The sequence below is a fragment of the Ictidomys tridecemlineatus genome, chromosome 9 (genome assembly GCF_052094955.1).
Source record: "Ictidomys tridecemlineatus isolate mIctTri1 chromosome 9, mIctTri1.hap1, whole genome shotgun sequence".
NCBI classification, from domain to species: domain Eukaryota; kingdom Metazoa; phylum Chordata; class Mammalia; order Rodentia; family Sciuridae; genus Ictidomys; species Ictidomys tridecemlineatus.
This window is the reverse complement of record NC_135485.1, coordinates 126,234,453-126,250,464: the sequence shown is the minus strand read 5'-3', so window position 1 is coordinate 126,250,464 and position 16,012 is coordinate 126,234,453. Positions and strand designations below refer to the sequence as shown.

The 16,012-nt window shown below is 34.6% G+C and overlaps 1 long non-coding RNA gene across 4 annotated transcripts in view; it reads left to right on the top strand.

Annotated features, from left to right (window-relative positions):
* Positions 1-16,012, top strand: part of LOC110598390 (uncharacterized) — a 173,148-nt gene that overhangs the window by 123,536 nt on the left and 33,600 nt on the right. For 3 of the 4 annotated variants that reach the window (XR_013426132.1, XR_013426135.1, XR_013426134.1), the window contains 2 exons: positions 106-207; positions 1,812-1,912. This is a non-coding gene — a long non-coding RNA (uncharacterized LOC110598390). The remainder of the gene's footprint in view (positions 1-105; positions 208-1,811; positions 1,913-16,012) is intronic. The other variant, XR_013426133.1, reaches the window with a different exon arrangement.

Below are 16,012 nucleotides of genomic sequence, written 5' to 3'. Positions count from 1 at the left end.
AGGGGCACTCAACTACTGAGCCACATCCCCAGCCCTTTTTATTTTATTATTTTTATTATATTATTTTATATTTTATTATTTTATTTTATTTTATATTTTATTTAGACACAGGGTTTCACTGAGTGGCTTAGTGCCTTGCTAAGTTGCTGAAGCTATCTTTGAACTTAGATCCTCCTGCCTCAGCCTCCAGAGCCACTGGGACCACAGGTATGTACCACCATACTGGGCTAAAATGGATTCTTGATGCATTAACTTGAATCTCATGGCTAATAGCACTGTAGCTCATGCCTGGACAAAGACTCTCTAATACATTTATTTTCTCCATAAGTCACATTACAGCCCTGAACTTAGTAACCCGAGGGCAGCACATCAGCACTGTGTTTGGGGAACCTTTTAAATAGTAAAATTATCAATAAAAAGCACAAAAATGTGAAAATGTGGCACCAAATAATATGACAAGGACATTATTTGCATCAAGAGAACTGAAACAGAGGGGTGGCTTGTACAACCTCAGAGGGAATTGTGCATATTTGGAACACTTTCAGCAATCTGTGCATGTCTACAGATGACTGCAGAAGTTCCACAAGAAATGATTTTGTGTTACAAATTAATTTTAGTGAGAAAGTGAATTTGCAAATATGGTCTCTCTGAATATATGTATGCGTGTATTTATAAAATGTTCTTCAATTTAATGATGGACTTACGTCCTAGTATATCTATAATAAGTAGAAAATATCTCCAATCAAAAATGCATTTAATATACTTTTCCTATCAAACCTCCTACCTTAGTCTAGCCTACCATAAATATGGTCAGAATGCATACATTAGGCTATAGTTGGACAAAATCACCTAACATAAAGCCCATTTCACAATGAAGTGTTGAATATCTCATCTAATTTATAGAATACCTGTATCCAAAAGCTGCCAGCATCATGGTGCACTGCCGAGTTCGGTTGTCTCCCCTGGTGGTGGCCTGATGGGCTGGGATATGACCACATATTGCTAGACTGAGGAAAGATTAAAATTAGAAATTTGAAGCGCATTTTTTTTTTTACTGCATGAGTTTAGTTTTTGCATCATCATTATAGAAAAATTTGAAGTCGACCCTTTGTAAGTTGGGCTTTCTTTCTGTGAATATGCATACATACTCAGGTACACACGTATATAGGTGTAAGCACCCACACACATGCGTTCTTGGAGCCATTGGAGAGTAAGCTGTGCATATGAAAATGCTTTAGTTCTAAATATTTTAATGTGCATTTGTTAAAAACAAATACGTTATCTTACATGAGCACATTACAACCACAACCAAGAAATTAACCTTGATACCATTATTGCAGCTACAGCTTTTATTTACATTTCACCAACTATTTCACTAATGGTTATTAAATTTCAGGATGCAATTCAGAATTTTCATGTCTCTTCAGTCTCTGCAACAACAGTTCATAGTCTTCATTAACCTTTCACTGATACTGCTTTTTGCTTGTATCAGGGATGGAAGCAATGAGGAGAAAATTATAAAACTAAATGAAGGGGATGAGAGAATATTATTTACTAAATATTGTTGGAGTCTCCTGATGAAGCAACATAGAGGGAAAATATCAGTGGGAAGCAAGAAATAACTTACTTCACATTTTGAAGCCTCATTTTATTTTTTTTTTGGAATGAATTTCATATGATTTGTACACAATGGGACATTGAGGGTCGGACAAGTTAAATATTTTCTTTTTTTAAAAAAAATTTTGGTACTGGGGATTGGACCCAGGGGTACTTTACCAATAAACAATGTCCCCATCCTTTTTTATTTTGAGACAGGGGCTTGCTAAGTTGCTGAGGCTGGCTTCAAACTTGCCATCCTCCTGCCTCAGCCTCCCAAGTTGCTGGGATGACTGCACCATGGTGCCCAGCTATGGTAAGTACTTGTGAAGTCCACAAAGCTGGTACTGGTGGGATTAATCAAACCAACTTAATAAAGCACTAAAAGCAATGATCTTATATATCCTAATATCACTAAGAAGCTACACAATAAAACATCAAGAAATCTCACGAAGTATATAATGGCTATACTAACCTTATTTTTTAATGCTGTATCTTCAAACACACACCACACACATGATATAAGGAAAACAGAATAGGATTTAACAAAATAATTATAATTTCAAAGAGAAACTAAAATTAAATCTTTCCATCAGGAGAAGGCCTACAGATTATTGTCTTATCATTTTTTTTACCATCACTACCTCCCATGAGTGTGCATTTATTTAATTTAGTTAATTATTTTCTATTTTGAGACAGCTCTCACTATGTTTCCCAGGCTGAATCAAACATGTGATCTTCATGCCTCCGCCTCTTGCGTAGCAAGGATTACCAGTACTGACCACTGAGTCTGGCTGAATTTTATTGTTAATCTTGACTTTGAAGATATAAAAAGTGGGATTTATGAAGTTAATAGTCTCCCTGAGGGTAGGAGATACACGGGTTTGATCAGACTGTGTTTGATTTTTTTAGCTATGCTTGATAAGGCATGTATCCTAAGAGTGAAATTTGAATTTAGACACTGTAATTCCAACCAGAAAAATTTGTCTTCTTAACTAAAAACTTATTCTTGTCCCAGTGACATAGTGAGGACTCTGTGGGAAAATGACTTTCACAGCTGCAGCTGACAATATGTGAAGGCAGCGTGATGCGGATGGGATGTTTGGTGTTATTGGAACTTCTGCAGGAGAGCCACATGGGAATTGCTTCCTTGATTCTTCTGCCCTCATTTGGAACTAGACAATCAGAAACAAAACTGGAGGGAATCTGAGAAATCATCTTGTCTAACGTTGGAATCTGGGCAATTATTTTCCCCTATGAAAACTGTCTTGCCAAATGCAGTGGTGCATGCCTTCAGCCTTGGGGGGCTGAAGCAGGAGGATCCCAAGTCTGAGTCTAGCCTCAGAAACTTGGCGAGGCTCTGTCTTAAAATAAAAATATAAAAAGGTTGGGGATGCAGCTTAGTGGTAGAGTGCCCCTGGGTTCAATCACCAGGGCCCAAAGCAAACAAATAAACAAAAAGAGAACTTTTTTCTAAAAACTAACATTCAGCAAACTCTTATGATGTACTAGATATTGTGCTAGATGTATTTCATGACTTTATTTTCAGAAAAATCTTCTGATTCATGTATAAACTATTCACAGTTTACATATGATGACCCTGGGACTCAATGATTTGCTCTCGGTCAAAACTAGCAAGTGAGCTGTTGAAGTCTGAAGTCAAAGATAATAAAAAAGTGTGTGCTTATTTCAGCATATTACTCTGATTTCCCAGGGATGATGTTTCTATTTTTGGGGACACTTTTTTTTGCTACACTAATAGCTATTAATAAATATGATGAATCTAAGAAAAATGGTGAAGTAGTAGAATCTACTCTTGGTTTCTTCTTAGTCATCATCTCAAATAACCTGTACATAACTAGCTAATAGTGGTTGGCCTATGAGGATGCATTTTCATTATGCACCACTCTAATTTTCTCAAATCCAAAGGTGTCACCTAGGTAAGAAGATAAATTATCCTTATAAACGTGAAAATGGGAAATAACTAGATAAACACATTGTGGAAAACATAAACATATTTTTTTCTATGCTAGTGTTAGTATTGGTAACCAATTCACTAAGGAGAAATTTTTCAGACCAGTCCGTAGGATGTTGTAGGGCCACATCTGCTTGTGGGCTGGAGAGGAGAATACTTGCAAAAGAGCATTATGAATACTCAAATGTTCCCTGGTGTCTGTTTCACTACGCCTGACAGGTTAATAAAATTGCTGCTGAAAATGAAAATGGTGCATTCGGGGATGTACAGGAAGCCTGAGTTCTATAGAATTGAACAAGCAGGTTATTGTGATGAAATTAGGCACAGAGAAGTTTAAGAATATTTTGCTAAAAGGTTTTCATTATCTTTCAGCACTGAGATTTGAAAAGATTGTAAAATGCAGTAGCAGAAATATCAAAGTCTGAATAAAGTAGTCATGATAGCTTCAATTGCATGTCGAAATCAACTAGCAATCTCTAAACCTACAGCATTTCATTGTGCAGAAGATCCTCAAAGAGCTGAAGAGTTTATAATGCCCTCATGTTAAGAAATGAAAACATACAAACATTTTTGTTCTGATCAAAATGTTTCAATATTATTGTATGTCAAAGGAAGGAAAATTCACATCTGAGCTCCATGTGCTTAACATCTGCAAAATGAAAGGAAAAAAGAAAACATCAGAACAATTTATTACAAAGCTCTAGATACAATTCATGTCTAGAAAAATGGACTCTGAGGAATGGAATGGAAAATCCTTATTAAATGCATTTTGTGGTTCAGTCCCCCAATGCAAACTAATACATATGTCTGCATCGCTTACATTTAGAATCTGAGGAAATAATCATATTGTGTTCCAAGAACTAGAAAATAACCCCCACCTTTTTTGTAATCAGATGATCCTGTACCATGACTCTATTGATTACCTGGTTTCCCTAAACCCTCCATTCAGACTGGAGGTATGAGATAGGAGTTATTTTGTGTCACTTTGGAAAGTTGGGGTATTACTTGTTCCCTAAAGGCCTTTATCCTGGCAAATGACTTCAGGTGTCTTTGAGCAAGAAAGAATATTTAATATATATTTCTATAGAGGCCTGTTCAGGATCATTCTCCAAGGGGATCTAATCAACAATGTTGATAGAGGTAGATTTGGGAGCTGGATGAAAGTGACAATTTTCTGCTCACCCTTCCTTCCTTCTTTCCCTCCCTCCCTCCCTCCCTCCTTCCTTCCTCCCCCACTTCCTCTCTCCTTCCTTCCTTCCTTCCCTCCTTTCATCCTTCCTTCCTTTCTTCTTTCATCACCAACACTTTAGTCTGCTGTTCTTATATCTTTACAGACATCATGTTCTATTGGCCATCGCTGGCGATCCCTGTGTCAAGCACACTAAATCCTTGGGTCTTGTTGCATGATGTCAATTACATCCCCCCTGACTCTGATGGTTAAGTGTTTCCAACATGATTTTGCCATTAGACATGTGGTATCCCTCTAAAGCTCATGTGTGAGAAATGTTAGAGAGTTTAGAGGTAAAATGATTGGGTTATGAGAGACCTAACCTAGTCAGTGCATTAATCCACCGATAGGGATTAACTGGGTGGTAAGTGTAGTCAGGCAGGGTTGGTTGGAAGGTCACTGATAGTGTGCTTTGGGGCTTATAGTTTGTCCTTGGGGAGTGGAGCTCTTTCTACTTCCCTGTTGCTAATGTCCTGAGCTGCTTTCTTCCTCCACAACCTTCCACCATGATGTTCTGCCTCACCTTGGGCCCAAAGCAATAGAATTGGCCATCTATGGACAGGGCCTCTGAAACCATGAGCCCAAATAAACTTTTCCTTCTACAATTGTTCTTGTCAGGTCTTTTGGTCACAGTTACAAAGAAGCTGAATAAAACATGGAGCATAGTTCCATGGTAGAGGACAGTCATAAATGAGCTTCTCCAAACTCCTCTTACAACAAAACATTGATCTCCTGGATGAACAAACAGACAAAAGAACGGGGAAATAGAGCCATATTGGGGGATTTGGTATAAAACAGTGGCAACATTACTGGTTAGAGGAGAATTAGGGAGAAAAATATTTAATAAACAGAACTGTAAAAATTGGCTTGCTTTAGGGAAAATAATAATTATTTCCCTAGGTTATATTTCTATCTCACAAAAACAAATTCCAGATGGAAAGATCTTAAATGTGAAGAACAAAACTAAAACCATTTTGCAAGAAAACACAGGACAATTACATCATGATTTCAGACAAAGAAAAGCCTTTTGAAACAAGGGGGAAAAAAAAGAATAAAAGGCACCAACTTTAAGGGAAAGAGTGACAAACTTGACAATTCTGACTTTAAAAACTGTAATCTAAAAGTCAAGTTAAAGATTTGGAAGAAGGTATTACCATTATTTTATAAGAAGCTCCATCCCAGACTATTCAAAGGATATTTATTAGTAGGTAAGGAAAAATCTAGTATGATATAAAAAATATAAGTAATCATCTTACAGAAATTGTTACCCAAAAGGCAAATATAATGAATATCTATTATCATGAAAATAGAAGGGTGAGCAGTAGAGTAGAAGCAGTGGACAAAGGGTGAGGGAAGAGGGGAGACCAAAGGGAAGTTCTGGGAAATAAAATTGACCAGATTATGCCTTGAGCATGTCTGAATATATAACCATGCATTCCAATTTTATGTATGACTCTAATGCATGAATTTAAAATAAATAAACAAATAGAAGGGAGACCAATAGAGTAGAGAAAAAGAATTTGGGGAGGGGGCAAGGGAGGGAAGAGAAGTAGTACTGGGGATGGAAATGGAGAAAACTATGTCATATGCATTTACAAATTTGTCAAAGTGAACCCCACTGCTATGTGCAACTACCATGCACTAAAAATAATAATAATAAATAGAGTCAAAATGAATTAATACTTTATACTTACCAGACTTTTATGATTTTGAATATCTTATGCAGCCAAGGGTTTGGTGAGAAGTAATACCTGTTTTATACACTGCTATTGGTGAAATTACTGGTAATATCTGCTGAGGGTGTTCATATTTTTTGATGTACCATTCCCCTTGTGAATTGGATTCACAAAGAAAATGTGGCCTTGTCTAGCTTGTCATGGTATTTAAAAGTTCTACTCATATACAAATAAATTTAGATTAAGTCCCTGTTTATAAAGGTTGTGGTTGAAATGCAAATATCTTTCAATGAGGAATAAATGATTAACCTAGGACATGGGTTACTTTTATGAACTTAGCTTTTCTCTCTTTGACGAGGATATTCAGTGGGAGATACATAGGAAGCACCAAAGGAAATGTCTTAAAATTTATGTTGCATAATGGCAAGAGAAATACTATCTTTTCTTCCTTATCCAAGTTTGATTTAGCTATATCTTCTCAGCTAAGTCTCTACGGAGTCCTACAGGTTTCTAGTTCATGAGGCCTTTGGTTTTGTTGGAGCACTGGCAGAGAACACTAGTGTGGGATTTTTTTCTCCAGTGAGCTCATTGAGCACTTGAGGATCTGTGTGGGAGCACTCGGGTAAGGATTGTGATTGTAAAATCTACCAGCGTTGTGCTGTGAGGGTTATGGGATGGAGGTAACATTTATGGCCTGTATGTCATGAATATGACTGGTCTCCTTGGTCTCCAAAGGAGAAGTGTTGAGTCATCCCAGCCCTGAGCTTGGGTGAGTCTGACATAAAGGAGGCTTCTTGTGGGTTTCTCAGCATAGATCTGGAGGCCACCTCCAGGGATGCTGCTTCACTTGCCTCCTTTTTGGGAAATGCTTTCTCTTAGTGCAATCCAACAGCTATGAGCCTCAGAGAGTCATAAACAAAACCAAATCCCAAAGCACACAAAATCACCACCACTATCACCACCATCTTAGTGGGCCTGAAAGCCTGTGGAAAATTATGTTAAAAAAAATAGACTGCATGCCTAGTGTGCTATTGAAATAAACAGACGAGAATGTGAACAGAAAATAGTCATCATACCGGAAGAAATTAGAATTGAGCTGCCTACCCCCAAAGTGATCTAAACATAGAACATAAGCCCCAAACATTATATTTCCAATGAAATAAGTCAGTAAATAGAACGTTTGCAGCCAGGAATAATTTAGTAATTTTGACAGTGGACCACGGAAAGTGGAGGACAGTGACCCCAGGAGAGGGAAGGCAAACAAATGAGATGAGCCATGTGATCCTATTGGTTCCTTGCTTGCAGACATTCCAGAGCACAGTGCAGGATGGAACTTCCCAGCATCGCTCAGTCCTTTCGCTGTATAGAGAAAACAGGAATCACAATGTGAAGCAATCAAGGCTGCTAAAAATTTCGCCAGAATACCAGGGAAGAGAGACCTATGCGGAAAAGAGCTCCAGACATTCACAAGGAGTCTCCGTGAAACTGTTGCATTACTACAATGAGACTCCATGGTAATTTTGGGAGCTGATATAGATTGGGAAGATATTTGAGTTCTGACTAACTAGACCAGAGTGCCCTTGCTGAAAACTCAGGGCACCTGGTGGTAGTCTCAGAGTAGTCATGTCTTAGTATTCATATAACCCAGCTCCCATACACAGACTGCTCTAAATCCATCCTAAGAGAGTTTTAAAACAATCTTATGGCTGTAGGTATATAGGTGACTGTAAGACCAAGGTGATTCTGCAACCTGTACAATCAGAAAAATGAAAAATTATACCCCATTTGATTCAAATGTATGAAATGTCAAGATCACTGTAGTGTTATGTGTAATTAAAAAAAATCTTTCAAAGGATCACATGTGTCAGTGACGTAGTAATTTAAGTATGTGTCAGAACAAAGTCCACCACTCTTTAAAGGAAGAAAATACAATTCAGTCTTTGTCTATGTAAACTTCATAATAGTTAGCACCAAATAAAGTTATTGATTATGAGAAGGTAAAATATGCACTTATAACAAACAGCAAAATCAATACAAAAATAACTTGAAAATGAGGACGGACATATCAGTTGCAGACATTAAAACATCTATAAAATTTAAAGGAAACCATGAATACACAGAGGAGAGAATTACAAGGCATAAAAATGTCAAGTAGTACTTTGAAAAGTAAAATATACAATATCTGAAATGAAAAACTGACTTCAAGGAATTAACAGCAGAGTAAACTCTATAGAAGAAAAGTTCAGGGAACTGGAATGTATGGCAATAGAAATAATTCAGACAGGAGAAGGAAAAGGGATTGGGAAACAATGAAAAAAAATGGACAAATCATAAAGAAAAGAATGACATCAACTCTAGGTATCCATAATCAACAAAATTGAAAAACTAGCCAAACAGATCAAGTAAAAGAGGCAGAAGATACAACAACTAATATTTGGAATGCAAGAGGAGAAACCATTACAGATTCTGTAGACATTAAAAGGATAATGTGGGATTATTATAATAAAATTTAGGCTAATTTTAGTCAACAAAATGGAAAATCTGAGCATCTTTATGTCTCTTTAACAATTGAATTCACTTGATAATTTATTTAATTACCACTCCACTTCTTCAATTTACAAATAGGTGGTTTCACTGATTAATTTGATGAAACACTTCAGGAAGAAAAAATAACAATGCCAAAAAAAAACCTCTTTCATAAATTAGAGAGTATGGAATAATTTCCAATTTGTTTTAAAAAGAGGACCTTATTATCCTGATACCAAAAGTAGAAATGATATTATAAAGAGAGAAAAGTATAGACAAATATCCCTCTTGAAAATAGATGCAAAAATTCTTAAAAATATTAAGAAATGCAGCCAGGAGTATGGAAAATGAATAATATGTCATTATTAAATGTTTATTCTCAGAAAGGTAAAGTGCATCTAACATTTGAAAATCAATGTGTTTTCTAATATTAGAAGAGTATAAAAGGAAAGGTCATATGATAATATCAACAGATAAAAAAAAAATTGACAAAAGTTTGACACCCATTCATGAAAAGAAAAAAGGAGAAGATAACTTGCTCAACTGGATAAAGAGCCTCTATGAGTGATGGTCATTGGTCAGATACAAGTTAATGGTTTGGAAGACTAATTGTATGAAATATTTTAAAAATACGAAGAATTGAAATTTATGAGAAAGGACAAAAGAATTGTAACATAACCTGAAAAGACTTATTGAAAACAGGAATTTCAGAGTGCTATGGCACATATATAAACACACAATAATTAAATAAATCATACAATTTTTTCCTATTTTGGAGAAAAATTTTAATGAGGTATTAATGCCATTGTAAAGAAAAAATACACACATATAGTCATATTTTAAAATAAACTTCCTGAAACCTAATTTTACAGATGTGGTATTATTTTAATAAACTTTTTTTTTTCCTGCTGCCACCAAAAGACTTGAGAACAGTTAGAGGAAAAAAAGTTTATGTGGGGGCTTACGGTTTCAGAGGTGTCAGTCCATAGATGACCAACTCCATTGTTCTGGGCTGAAGGTGAGGCAGAATATCATGGAAGAAGGGTGTGGAAGAGAAAAGCAGCTCAGGAAATGGCACCAGGAAGCAGAAAGAGAGAGAGAGCTCCTTCACCATGGACAAAACACAAACCCCAAAGGCACACCTATAGTGACCCACCTTCTCCAGTCACACCTTACCTGCCTACAATTACCACCCAGTTAATCCCTAACAGAGGAGTAACGCATGGATGGGCTTAAGGCTCTCACAACCCAATCTTTTTACCTCTAAACCTTCGTGCATTCTCACACATGAACTTTTGGAGGAAACTTCATTTCTAAATCATAATAGTGATGGTTTGAATATGTATACCATTCCCCAAAGGTCTATGTATTAGAGGGTTTGTCCCTTGAGTGGCAAGTATTGCAAACTGCTCTAAGTCTTTAAAAGATAGACTAGAGAGTCATCCTTGGGTCTTGGTGTGTGCCCCAGAAGGGCCTTTGGGACCCCAACCTGTCATATTTCTCTCTCTGCTTCTGGTTCATAATGTGAGTGGTCTTTCCAACTATGCATCCCTGTCATTATCATCTGGTTCCCTTAGGAGAGGAAAAAATCAACGGGAGAACCTGATTTTGGACTGGAACCTCCAAAACCATGAACTAAGTAAATCACTTCGCTTTATAAGTTAACTGCCTTAGGTACTTCATTACAGTAATGCAAGGCTAACTAATAAAATGTTACAAATTCTCAAACAAAATCATACGTTTTCTACAAGAGAAAATAAATTGGAATATTGTTAGTCATCTATCTGTAACACTAGAAGTCAGAAGAGAGAGTGGAATAAAAATCTATGGATTAAAAAAAGTTGTAACACCAAAGTCCTGTATCCAACTTAGGTATCATTCATCTGTTAGAGAAGAGAAAAATATTTGAAGATGACCAAACAATTAAAAAGTTTTCCACATAAATACCATATATGAGGACTCTAAGGACGTAAGAAAATCTTTAAAAAGACTCAAATATGGAATAATGATGATGAAAGGAAATAGTAGTGAGCATTGAATCCTGTTATATAAATATATATAATGTTCCAGTTTGGCTCTTAAATATTTCTCCAAAGATCATATATTGAAAGTTTAGTCCCCAGTGCAGCAATTTTCAGGGATGGGGTCATTGGGAGGTGATCGTATCATGAGGGCTCCAACCTTACAAATGGATTATTTCATTCATGAACTTATAACTGAATGGACTACTGGGAGGTGGTGGCAATGTCAGGAGTTAGGACCTATTTGGAAGAAGTAAGACTTCAGGGGCATGTCCTGGAATGTCTATCTTGTCCCTGTTCCTTTCCTCTTTTCACCCCCTGCTTGCTTCCTGGCCACCAGGAGGTGAACATGTTTACTGTACCATGTGCTTTCCTCCATGATGTTCTTCTTTGCCACAGGCCCAGAAACAATAGAGCCAAGTGACCATGGGCTGAAATCTCTGAAACTGTGAGCCAAAATAACTTCCCCTCCTCCTATTTTCTCAGGCATTTTGTTATAATGAAAGAAAGCTGACAAATACCTATGTATATCTAAATAGATAATGATTCATTAGTTGGCATTCTGAAAGGAAATTTAAATAATAATACAAATTATTTTAAAATTATATTTAAATAAATTTAAAATATTTAAATTATATATTAAATTAAAAATATTTAAATTGTATTTAAATACATTTATTTAAATAAATTTAAATAAAAATATGCAAATTCTTTGCAAACTAGGAAATTGAGGAGGGAGTCTCAGCTTAACAGCACAAGAAGTAGTAGAGGAGGAATTAATTTAATAAGAAACAGTAACTTACTTTCTCATAATATTAGATTATATAAATCTGATAATGAGGACAAGGAAAAGAAAGTTCATTATTAATAGGATACAAGAGTATGAAAATATTTGAGATTAGGAAGGGGGAAATGAAAAGAAGAGAAAGTAGATAAAAATGAAAAATAATAAAAAAATAAATGTAAAATTATTAAAATATATAATAATATTATACTGGGTATAAATTGAGTTCAATTATTACATGCTATTTTCAAGAAATATTATAAACAAAGTAACCCAGAAAGTTGGAGAATTAAATTTAAAATATTATAATTTTATGGAAAAATAAATAGTATTTTTCAGGAATCATACAAATAAGGAGAGTACTAATACAGAATTGGCTTCATGAGATGACAAGAACATACTATAAAGTCATTTTAATCAAAGAAATATACACTGGTATATGAATAGAAGAATGGAATCCAGATATGTTAAGTTATATGTGAATATTTAATATATAACAAAAATATTAGTTGAAACTGGTGGGAAAATGATGATTCAGACACTGTGCTCATCAGTCAAGGGAAAAAATGCTATTTGAGAAGGAGACCCTCATCATTATACAAAATACATGTATGAAGATGTGAATCTGGTGTCAACATACCTTATATACAATCAGAGATATGATAAATTGTGGTATAAAGGTGTATAAAGAATTATAATGCGGGCTGGGGATGGCTCAAGTGGTAAGGCGCTCGCCTGGCATGTGTGGGGTGCTGGGTTTGATCCTTAGCACCACATAAAAAAATAAATAAAAGATGTTGTGTTCACCAAAAAATGAAAAATAAATATTAAAAAATTCTCTCTCTCTCCTCTCTCTCTTTAAAAAAAGAATTATAATGTAATAATAATAATAATAATAATAATAGAGCTCATGTATAGTGGCATAATTTGGAGTGAACATACTTTATATACAGTATTACAAAAAATGGTATTGTGAATGGATAATTATAATTGTAATGCATTCCACTATTGTCATTTTGTGAGAAATTAAAAAAAAAGTTAAAAAATAAAATAAAAATTAAAAAAAGAAAAGCAAAAAATAGAGATATAGAAAAGAATGAGAAGGTAGAAATTTTACCAGTAAAATGGAGATGATGAAAAGAATGAAGTGAAGAACATTCAAGAACTGAAAAATGTGATATCTAAAAATAAGGAGTCATTTTATTGGGTTAACCACAGGTTGGAAACAGAAAACTCAGAGAATGGTCAAACTGAAATATGAAAAAATAGATGAAAAGAAACAGAACAGAGAATAAGAAACATGTGGGATTTATTCAAATGGTCTAATATTCATGTAAATATTGTCATAGAAAGAAAGAAAGAGAGAAAGAGAGAAATAAAAGAATGATTCAGAACCAACATTTGGGACTGAACAATGAAGAATTTTTCAGACTTGATGAAAGACTTCAACTCATAGATTAGAGGACCTAAATCAACCTTAAGCAGAATAAATACAAAAGAAATCAAAATAAGGGTATGGAACCAAGAACCAAGAAATAAATGACAAAGCATATTATATTTGTTTACACTGCTAGACTCCAAAGATAATGGGTTAAAACAGTCTTACAATCAGCTAGAGAGGGAAAATTTGCTTGTATGTGTTGCTAGGATTACACTTAGGTAGGGTCTTGTGCATGTTAGGTCTGCCACTGAGTTATACCCCCAACCCTGAAAATTTTCTTAGAAGAAAATATAACTTATATCTGGGTTTTGAACAGAAACTGTACAAGGCACAAAGCAATAAAATGACATTCTTTTAAAGTGGTAAAAGAAAAAAAAATCTGTCCACTGAGAATTCTACATTTAATAAAAATAACCTTCTTAAATTAAGAAAAATGAAAACATTATCTTACTAAGAACTGAGATTTTTTTTTACAAAGCAGATTTTAAAATAGTAAATGGAATCATTCATGTCAAATAAAAGTAATCCCAAGGGAAGCAAAGAAGCATATGGCAGAATGAAGAGATTTAGAAAGGTAAAGGTAAAAAAGAAAATGAAACATATTAAAAAAATCTTAAAATAAAAAATTTGTATCCTGTGAGGTTTATAGGATATCTAGAAATAAAATATATCACAACCAAAGAACAAAAGATGGGAGAGGATAAATTGTCAGATTTCTTCAACATTCTTGTATTATTTGGGAAAAGCTGATGTATAAGTTTAACTCTAAGGTATCCAGTGGAAAAAAAATACAAAAATGTTATAACTAAATTACTAGTAAAGAAGATAATACAATATTTAAAAAGGAATCAATTATTTAAAATAAGGCAGGAAAGGAGAAGTAAAGGAAAAACAAATGGGGAAAATAAAAACAAACAGCAAAATCATAGATTTATTAAACTAAACCCAAAGTTGCATGAAATGTAAGCGGTCTACAAATATAATTAAATAACAAAGGCTATTGGACTACATTTAAGAGAAATAACACTTTATTTATAAGACACAAATTTTAAATATTAGAATGTAGTGCAGTGAAAATTTAAAGAACAAAGAAATAAATAACATGAAATTCTGTTTGTAAAATATGAAAAGCATAATATTAAATTTCGTACTAAAGAGAAGGTATAATATTAAAATTGTATGCAGAAATAGCACTTTCTAATTAAAAAAAAAACCTGATAGAATATGAAGAAGAAATTCACCAACCTACAATGAGACTGGAGATAAAACAAGCAGAAAAAACTTGTGGTGATATATAAAATTAGACAACATGATTCACCAAGTCTACTTAATTGATACAAGAAAGAATACATGTACTTTTCAAGTAGCTCTGCAAAATTGAACCAGAGACCACATTTTGAACCATGAAAACATCTTAAAAAATGTCAATACTTGAAAGCATATAGAGTATATTCTCCTACCAGGTTGGAAGTAAGCAAGAGATCAATATACCTAAAAAAAACCCTCAAGATATTTGGAAATCTCAAATTTCAAAACATTAACTCATTGAGTCAAATAGAAAAGCCTAATTGGATTTTTAAAATATTTTAAATAGCCTAATCATGAAAACATATTTCTAAACAGAAAACACAGGTAAAGTAGTGTTCGAAGGGGAAATTTTAGCTTTAAAAGCATACATTAGAAAACAAGAAAGTTTGAGAATCTATCATCAAAGCTTTTATCTTGAGATGATAGAAAGAACTGCAAATTTAAAAAAAAGGAAGTAGAAGGAAGAATATATAAATATAAAGACAAACATAAAGTAGAAAGTAAGTTTGCAGTTAAGAACATTGGCAAAGTCAAAAGCAATTTTTCTTAAAAAAATTGTTCTAATTAGTTATACATGACAGCAGAAAGCATTTTGACACATTGTACACAAACGGAGCACATCGTCTCAATCCTCTGGCTGTACACGATTCAGAGTCACAGAGGTCGTGCGTGCAATCATACATGTATATAGGGTAATAATGTCCCTCTCTTTCCACCAACCTTCCCACTCCCACACCCCCTTTCCTCCTCTCACTCCCCTCTGCCCAACCCAAAATTCTTCTATTTTTCCATAGCCACCCTCCCTGCCCTGCACTATAAATCAGCATCCACTTATCAGAAAAAAACATTCAGCCTTTGATTTTTTGGGATTGGTTATTTTGCTCAGCATGATATTTTCCAGCTCCATCCATTTACCTGCAAATACCATAATTTCATCCTTATTTAAGGCTGAATAATAACATCCCATTGTGTGTGTAGACCATGTTTTCTTTATCCATTCATCCGTTGAAAGGCATCTAGGTTTGTTCTATAATTTGGCTATTGTGAATTGAGCTGTGAAATATTGATGTGGCTGTGTCACTGTAATAGGCTGATTTTAAGTCCTGTGGATATAAACTGAGGAGTGGGATAGTTGAGTTAGACGGTGGTGCCATTCCAAATTTTGTGAGGAATCTCCATATTGCTTTGCAGAGTGGTTGTATCAATTTGCAGTCCCACCAGCAATGTATGAGTGTATCTTTTCCCCACATCCTCACAAATACTTATTGTTACTTGTGTTCTTGATCATTACCATTCTGATTGGAGTGAGATTAAATGTTAGAGAAGTTTTGAATTGCATTTCTCTAACTACTAGAGATGTTGAACATTTTTTCCTATATTTGTTGGTCGATTGTATTTCTTCTTCTGTGAAGTATCTGTTCAGTTCCTTAGCCCATTTATTGATTGGGTTATTTGTT